This window comes from Mercenaria mercenaria, chromosome 10 (genome assembly GCF_021730395.1).
Source record: "Mercenaria mercenaria strain notata chromosome 10, MADL_Memer_1, whole genome shotgun sequence".
Lineage (NCBI taxonomy): Eukaryota > Metazoa > Mollusca > Bivalvia > Venerida > Veneridae > Mercenaria > Mercenaria mercenaria.
In genome coordinates this window covers 53902761-53911089 of record NC_069370.1, presented here as the reverse complement: position 1 = coordinate 53911089, position 8329 = coordinate 53902761, and positions in this window count along the sequence as shown.

The window sequence follows — 8329 nt, the reverse complement described above, 5'->3', positions numbered from 1 at the left end:
ATATTTCTGGATACTGGTGCACAAAAGTCCTGTGACAAATGCAATAGGTTGTTCGCCACTTGTTGACGTCTCGTGTTCGGTCTAACTCCCCTGCTTCTGTTAGTAGCATTTGAAACCGTTTTCTTTGTCGTGGCATTTCGTTTAAAAGAAAGAGAAACAGAAATTAAACAAATGTTTTGCAAGAACAATATCGCGTTACTGTAAGGAAAGTCATCTCGGTACTCTATATAAGATGGGCGAAATTTTTCCCAATGATAGAATTTCTTCAAACTTTGGATATTGAAAGACAATCATCTAAGAAACAAAAATATGCAATAAAAATCATAGGTCACCGATACATAAAAAGAGTTAGCTGCCCTTGAAAATGGCAATTTTTGGGATAATAACATTTTCAAGGGCAGATAACTCTTTTTCCATACCGGTGACATATGATTTTTATTGCATATTTTTGTTTCTTAGATGACTGTCTTTCAATATCCAAAGTTTGAAGAAATTCTGTTATTGGGAATATTTTCGCCCCAAATTCTAGCGTACTCTTTTAAAGTAAAATCAATGTTCACAACCCGGAAGTTGTGGGTTCAAGTCCCAGTGTGATCATGGCCGCAACAACTCATAACATCATTACTGGCAGTTCCCAATAACGGACTGAACAATTCACATACTCAATAACCCCCAAGCTTTCTTCACAATCGAGCTATTAGATCTAAATCTAAATCTAACGGTCCACGGCAAACTTGAGACCGAGTGTATTCAATCCTTTTTTATGTTGTCAAATATTTTAACACATATGGAAATAAGTTTAACTTATTTTATCCAATATTTAAACACAAATCTGCATTAATTTTTTTAGAATCTAAATAAGTTTAAAAACTGCTATGATTTTTTGTGAGACCTAATAAAAGCGTGACCGCATACTACAAGGTTATTTTGATGACGTCTGCCCAGGCGCGTAGCTGCCTGAATTACGCAGATACGCAGCTGCGTAGTGAAAATCTGGCATGCATACACAATTAAACTGGCTAATTTATTTGGTTGCAAAAAGTAGTCTATATCATGCAATTGAGATTGCTTCATACGCAATCATTGCTTATTTCATATTTTGTTTGAAATACAGTCACTCCGGTTATAACGAACTCATCGGGACAAGCAAGATGTGTTCGTTATAGCCTGAGCTTGTTATAAACATATAGCAAACTGATTTATATAATTAGTTGATTTAACGTGCATTGAAAATCACCAATTGTCTTTGTAGTTTTATAACAATTTATGTAAAGTTTTGCAATTTATTTCACTTTCCCACTATTTGATTGCTTATTTTGTAATAATCCTGACCATGTGAAATATTAAAATCAAGCGCCGTCTGCGCTAACGGTTTAAAGGGGCAAATTTCTATAATAAAATTATAATACAATGTGAAAATCTGATAAAATGTTGGTTCAGAAATCGGCAGAGACATTTTCAAGCCTAAAAGCTTTTGAATAGGACATTTTGTATAACACTGCAGGCGTAATTTGTCACGCATAATTTTTATTACGTTATTTTCAGATATCACAGTTATCCGATATTTTATAATTGTACTTGAATGTATGAAATTATCAATTATTCCATGGTCCAAATGTTGTAGAAAATATAATATAATAGAAATCAAATAATTAAACCTAGTTAAATCCTGTGCATATTGCCCCGGTCTGACACCGGTACAAGTCATACGATATTACTATATTTGACAGCCAGTTCACAGTGAGATAAATATGTTCTTTCTTTATAGTTGGCGATTACAGTTTTTTAACGGCCTAATAGGTAACTAAATTATACGTATTATATTTCAGAAGACCTTAAACAATCTAAAAAATTCAATAATGTTAGTACAATGTCTACCCAATGCTAATGTTAAAGCCTAAAATTTTCGTACTTTCGCACTTCGCCATTGTCATCTCGCGCTTCGCCATCGTGATTTTACGTTTCACGATTCTCCATCATGAGCAGGCGATACGCTAAGCGCGGGATCATGATGACAAAGTGCGAAATCATAATGGCGATGCGCGAGATCACGATGACGAAGCGTGAAATAGAGAATTTTCGTATTTTTTCGCTTCGCCATCGTGATCTTGCGTTTCGCCATCGCAGTTCGCGCTTCATGATTCGCTCTCATGTGCAGGCGATACTCAAAGTGATCTCAGCGCGAAATAGCTAAATTTTCACTCAGGCTTCGTCACCGTTATCTCACGCTTTGCATATCGCTATTTAAGCGATGCATGAAGCGTGAAGCGTGAGATCATGATGGCAAAACCGCGAAATAGGTTAAAAGATGTAAGAAACATTTTGCAGAATACTGTTTAAGTTGAAAAGGGAAATACCTATAACAAAGTTGACCTAATGTAGCCGTCGCTGACCTTTGTCGGAATGCTTTTCCTATGCAATTTCAGATTTGGTACATTTGTATCAGTATCATGAAACTTAGCATGTCTTTGTTGACTAGTCTAGTATTCAATTTGGAGTTATGGCAAATTCCTTGTAACACTATCGTATATATACTTACAGACATATCTCTTAAATGATATATCCAATAATAATGATATTTTGAAAGTGTGTCACCACTAACCATTTGTTTTGAATTAATGCTTGCACATATATAACATGGGTCACTAAACCACAGATTGTACGTGCAATAGTACGAACTTACCTAGTAAAATAAAACATTTTATATATAAAATTAACAAAGAATAAGGTTTTCGTGCGATGTTTTTGCTTCAAAACACGCTAAAATCCACCATTTGCCGTTCTCACATTCATAAATCATCAAGGAGAGGATAACCCGACCTGTGAGTACCTCTGCGTACTATGAAAAATGCCCAAGCTACGCGCCTGTCTGTTATGACGTATATAAAAGTAGCTAAAGACTCCCGTTAAAACCAGTCTTAAAAAACTGGACTTGTCATCAGGTGTGAAACCATTTTCTAGAAAGCACATTTTGATGTCAAGTCGAAACGTTAGAGAAACCGTAATTAGCACATTATGCTTTACTTTTATTTTTAGACATATAAGACAATTCATCTATTGACATATCTTTTGCAACATGTTGGATTGTCTACCATTTTGGCAATAATAAATGTAACTAATTTTAATAATGCACTTTTTATAAATTCGATTAAACTTTCCGGTCTTAAATCATTCAGTCGTGTATTATTGGCAAGATATCAGTCAATGAAGCTTCTAACATAAAATTAGATATTTGAAAGTAATATCTGATGTCATAGTAGTGTTTTCGGTTCGAAAGTAAATATAGATGTTCATGCATGCCAAACAACGCAAATGTGCTGGTTAAGGAAATACCTAGAAAAAAAGTTATTATTAAACCGACATAAATTTCATTTTTTATTTGATAAATCTCTTGATAATTCAAGCTTTGATTTTGAATTTGTAAATTTCGGGATAAATACTTATTTCGTTGTACAGTTTCGACTACTGTGAAAATATCTAATTTCGTTTGTTTAAAATTTTATAGTTTTGCCAAAAACTGCAATTGCATGGAGATATAAATTCGTGGACTTCCGTTTGTTAATAATAAAAATAATGGACACTTGGGATTTTACCCTTATCATGCTGGATACGACTAATTCTGCCTTTGCGACCAGTGTAGATCATGATCATCCTACATATCATTTCCGTAATAAATTGGATATATATATAAAAGAAAAACATCCAATGGGTTTCCTCTACATGTATTTTTGTCTACCTACCGGTTTCATATCATAATCCTCAGGGCAGACATAGAAAAAATGTGTAGTTGCTACGCAACGTCACATTTGTACACATGTGTACGCAACGTTATATTATGACGTCATCAATATTTGTTTAGTTTTGGTTTAAAAATATCGAAAAAGTAACGTTCTTTAGACAACCTAGCTGAAACATTATTATGAAATTTATAAAAGGAAAAATTAAATACTGAGGGTCCATTTTAGAGCACAGATCTAACTGTTCACTTACAGGCAATTGACCTTAAAAATTGGTGGTCTGTGACTTTAGAAAATCGGTGGTCTGTAACCTTAGAAAATTGGTGGTCTAAGAACTTAAAAAACTGGTGGTCTGTAACCATAGAAAATAGGTGGTTTGTGACCTTAGAAAATTGGTGGTCGGTAACCTTAGAAAATTGGTGGTCTATGACCTTAAAAAAATGGTGATCTCTAACCTTAGAAAATTGGTGGTCTGTGACCTTAGAAAACTGGTTGTCTCTAACCCTAAAAACATTGGTGGTATGTGACCTTAGAAAATTGGTGGTCTGTGACTTTAAAAAACTGGTGGTCTGTAACTTTAGAAAATTGGTGGCCTATGACCTGAGAAAATTGGTGGTCTGTGAAATTGGTGGTTTGTGACCTTAAAAAAATTGGTCGTCTGTAAGCTTAGAAAATTCATGGTCTATGACCTTAAAAAAATGGTGATCTCTAACTTTAGAAAATTGGTGGTCTGTGACCTTAGAAAACTGGTGGTCTCTAACCCTAAAAACATTGGTGGTATGTGACCTTAGAAAATTGGTGGTCTGTGACTTTAAAAAACTGATGGCCTATGACCTTGGAAAATTGATGGTCTCTAACCTTAAAAAATTGGTGGTCTGTGACCTTAAAAAGATTGGTGGTCTGTGACCTTAGGTTTTGGTGGACTGTGACCTTAGAAAATTGGCGGTCTCTAACCTTAAAAAAGGTGGTCTGTGACCTTAGAAAATTGGCGGTCTCTAACCTTAAAAATATGGTGGTCTGTGATCATAGAAAATTTGTTGTCTCTAACCTTAAAACAATTGGTGGTCTGTGACCCTAGAAAATTTGTGGTCTCTAACCTTAAATGGTGGTCTGTGACCTTAGATTTTGGTGGTCTGTGACCCTAGAAAATTGGCGGTGTCTAACCTTAAAAAAAATGGTAGTCTGTGACCTTAGATATTGGTGGTATGTGACCTTAGAAAATTGGTGGTCTCTAGCCTTAAAAGTATTGGTGGTCTGTGACCTTATATAATTGGTGGTCTGTGACCTTAGAAAATTAGTAGTTTCTAACCTTAAAACAATTGGTGGTTTGTGACCTTAGATTTTGGTGGTCTGTGACCCTAGAAAATTGGCGGTCTCTAACCTTAAAAAAATGGTGGTCTGTGACCTTAGAAATTGGCGGTGTCTAACCTTAAAAAATGGTGGTCTTTGACCTTAGAAATTGGTGGTCTGTGACCTTAGAAAATTGGCGGTCTCTTACCTAAAAAAATTGGTGTTCTGTGACCTTAGATAATTGGTGGTCTGTGACCTTAGACATTGGTGGTCTGTGTCCTTAGATAATTGGTTGTCTGTGACCTTAGAAAATTGGTGGTATGTGACCTTAGGTAATTGGTTGTCTGAGACCTTAGAAAATTGGTGGTATGTGACCTTAGATAATTGGTGGTCTGTGACCTTAGAAAAATGGTGGTCTGTAACCTTAAAAACATTGGTGGTCTGTGACCTTAGATATGGTGGTCTGTGACCTTAGAAAATTGGTGGTCTCTAACCTTAAAATAATTGGTGGTCTGTAACCTTAGAAAATTGGTGGTCTCTAACCTTAGAAAATTGGTAGTCTGTGACCTTAGAAAATTGGTGGCCTTTAACCTTAAAAAAAATGATGGTCTGTGACCTTAAATAATTGGTGGCCTATGACCTTAGAAAATTGATGGTCTCTAACCTTAAAAAATTGGTGGTTTGTGACCTTAGTAATTGGTGGTCTGTGACCTTAAAAAATGGTGGTCTCTAACTCTAAAAACTTTCAATGTTTGGAATTAGCCGCTCATTAATTGACAAGTGTGTCTAAATCCGAACTGCCTATTTAATCTTTCCATGTTTTTCATAAGGAGAAATGCAGTTAACTCCCTTCCTACTCCTACGGAACACTTCTGACGTAAGAATTCCATCAACACATTGTCAGCGATGTAAAACCAAAACTTCTAGATCGTTACGTATTACTTACATCGGAATACAAACACAGATAAGAACGACTTACTTGCAAGCTGTCGTATAAATTTTGGTCTGTTATTTTGAAAAATGCGCCTCAAAACCTTGCAATTCGTTGCAATATGGTACGGAATGTGATGAAACTACTTATGGGACGTCGTGGGTTAGACTAGTGCCCGCTCTGCATCAAATCAAGTTTAACTAATTAAAAAAAGCGTAGTAGTAAATCAATGTCGTTTCCATATTACAATGTTGTGCACAGTATACCATAATAGCTATGCACCTTTTCAATGTAAAGTTCTGTATTGGATTGGTCAATTTCCCTTAGATTTTATGAAAAATCCACGTCTGCAGCCATTTCTCAGTAACAAGCTGGTAGAATTTCATGAAACTTGAAATAAATGTGAACCAACGTACTTCGATGATGCCCGTCATATTTTTTAATTGGTCAATTTTTCTTAGAGTTATTGCCTTTGATTTAATGAAAATTCCATGTCCGGAGCAATGTCTAGGAAGTTGTTGGGAATATTCGAAATTAACCTATAAATAATCAAGACAAACATTCTGTCCAAATTTCATAAAGATTGGGTCACAAATGTGGCCTCTAGAGTGTTCACAAGCTTTTCCTTTGATCTGGCCTACTGACCTAGCTTTTGACCCCACATGACCCAGTTTCGTACTTTACCTAGAGATCATCAAGACTAACATTCTGTCCAAGGTTCATAAAGATTGGGTCACAAAGGTGCTCTATAGAGTGTTCACAAGCTTTTCCTTTTATCTGATTTACTGATCTAGTTTTTGAACTTACATGACCCAGTTTTGAACTTGACCTAGAGATCATCAAGATTTACATTCTGACCAATTTTCATTAAAATTGGGTCAAAAATGTGATCTCTATAGTGTTCACAAGCTTTTCCTTTGATCTGACCTACTGACCTAGTTTTTGACCCCACATAACCCAGTTTCAAAATGAACATAGAGATCATCAAGACTAACATTCTGACCAAGTTTCATAAGATTGGGTCACAAATGTGGCCTGTAGAGTGTTCACAAGGCAAATGTTGACGGACGCCGGACAATGACCGGCCACAATAATTCACCTTGAGCACTTTGTGCTCTGGTGAGCTAAAAAACATCATTTACTGACCTAAAAACAAAACAATAAGCACTTCAATATATACAGGAACTGCAGTTATTCCAATTTAGTGCACAAATATAAGTTGTGCAATCTTAAGTAGTAAGTAATGTGTTGAAATGTCAACACTACCTTTAATAATTACAGATTATCTGCATTTCCTGCATAGAAAGTATGTGTAACTCACCCCTCAGTTGATATTTGTACTTGACTGTAAATGTCTTGTTCTTTAGACAGTAAAATGTCTGACTGTGCCACTTTCACGCAAAAAAGCCACTTTCTCAAAAGTTTTAAATTTATGATACCAATAATAAAAACACAAAACAATCTGAAAATATTCTAATAAGATTTGATAATGTGGCAGTTGAGTCCAATAAGTCCAGGGGTGTTCAAAGATAATCCGTCACAGATCTATTGTAAAGCAATCGTTGGATTTACCTGTATTGGAAAATACACAGTGTCGATTGTATTGAGGTCAACTGCCACATTATCAAAGTTTATTAGTACCTCTGTTTTACTAAATTCAGCACAAGGACCTTCCATCTCCTCCATTCTCCCGTCACGAATGCAAATGGAAAACGTCTGCAAAGGGAGGAAAAACTGATTACAGCAAGCGTAGTAAAGTAGTCCAAAATGTAGTTCCTACCAGCTGGTACTGTACGTGCCACCTGAGAAGCCATGGCCGCTACCCCAGTGGGGCTCGAACCCGCGACCCTGAACTTAGCAGCCGACACCTTATCCACTAGATATTCTAAATATCCCCAATGGCTATAATTATATATAGCTATAATAAAGGCCTTTGCTGTCATATCTTAGCTTTTAGGGCAAATATTTCTTTTTATGACTTCTCACTCGGACTGAAGACATACTGATTATAATATTTTATCGCTGATTTCGATTAGAAACTGTTATTTACTTTAACAGTGAAGCGAATTCAGAAATTCATGATAAATTCAGAAAGTTATGAGCACAATCCAAATAAAAAAATTCTATTGAAAAAAAAAGAGTATGCAATTATATCAGGTAAACAAGACTACAGAAGTCTATCTTGAAAAAAATACGTGTAGGGTGCCCAGTGGTCCGGTAACTGCACCCTTCAACCCCGGGTCTAGCGGTCTGGTTACGTGACCAAAAGGAAAAGCCTCTGTCTTTTCTTACAAATACCTATGTTACTACACTCTTAGCACAAACTAATGTTTATATTTTACTCTATTCATGGTTACAAATTGATTCAATA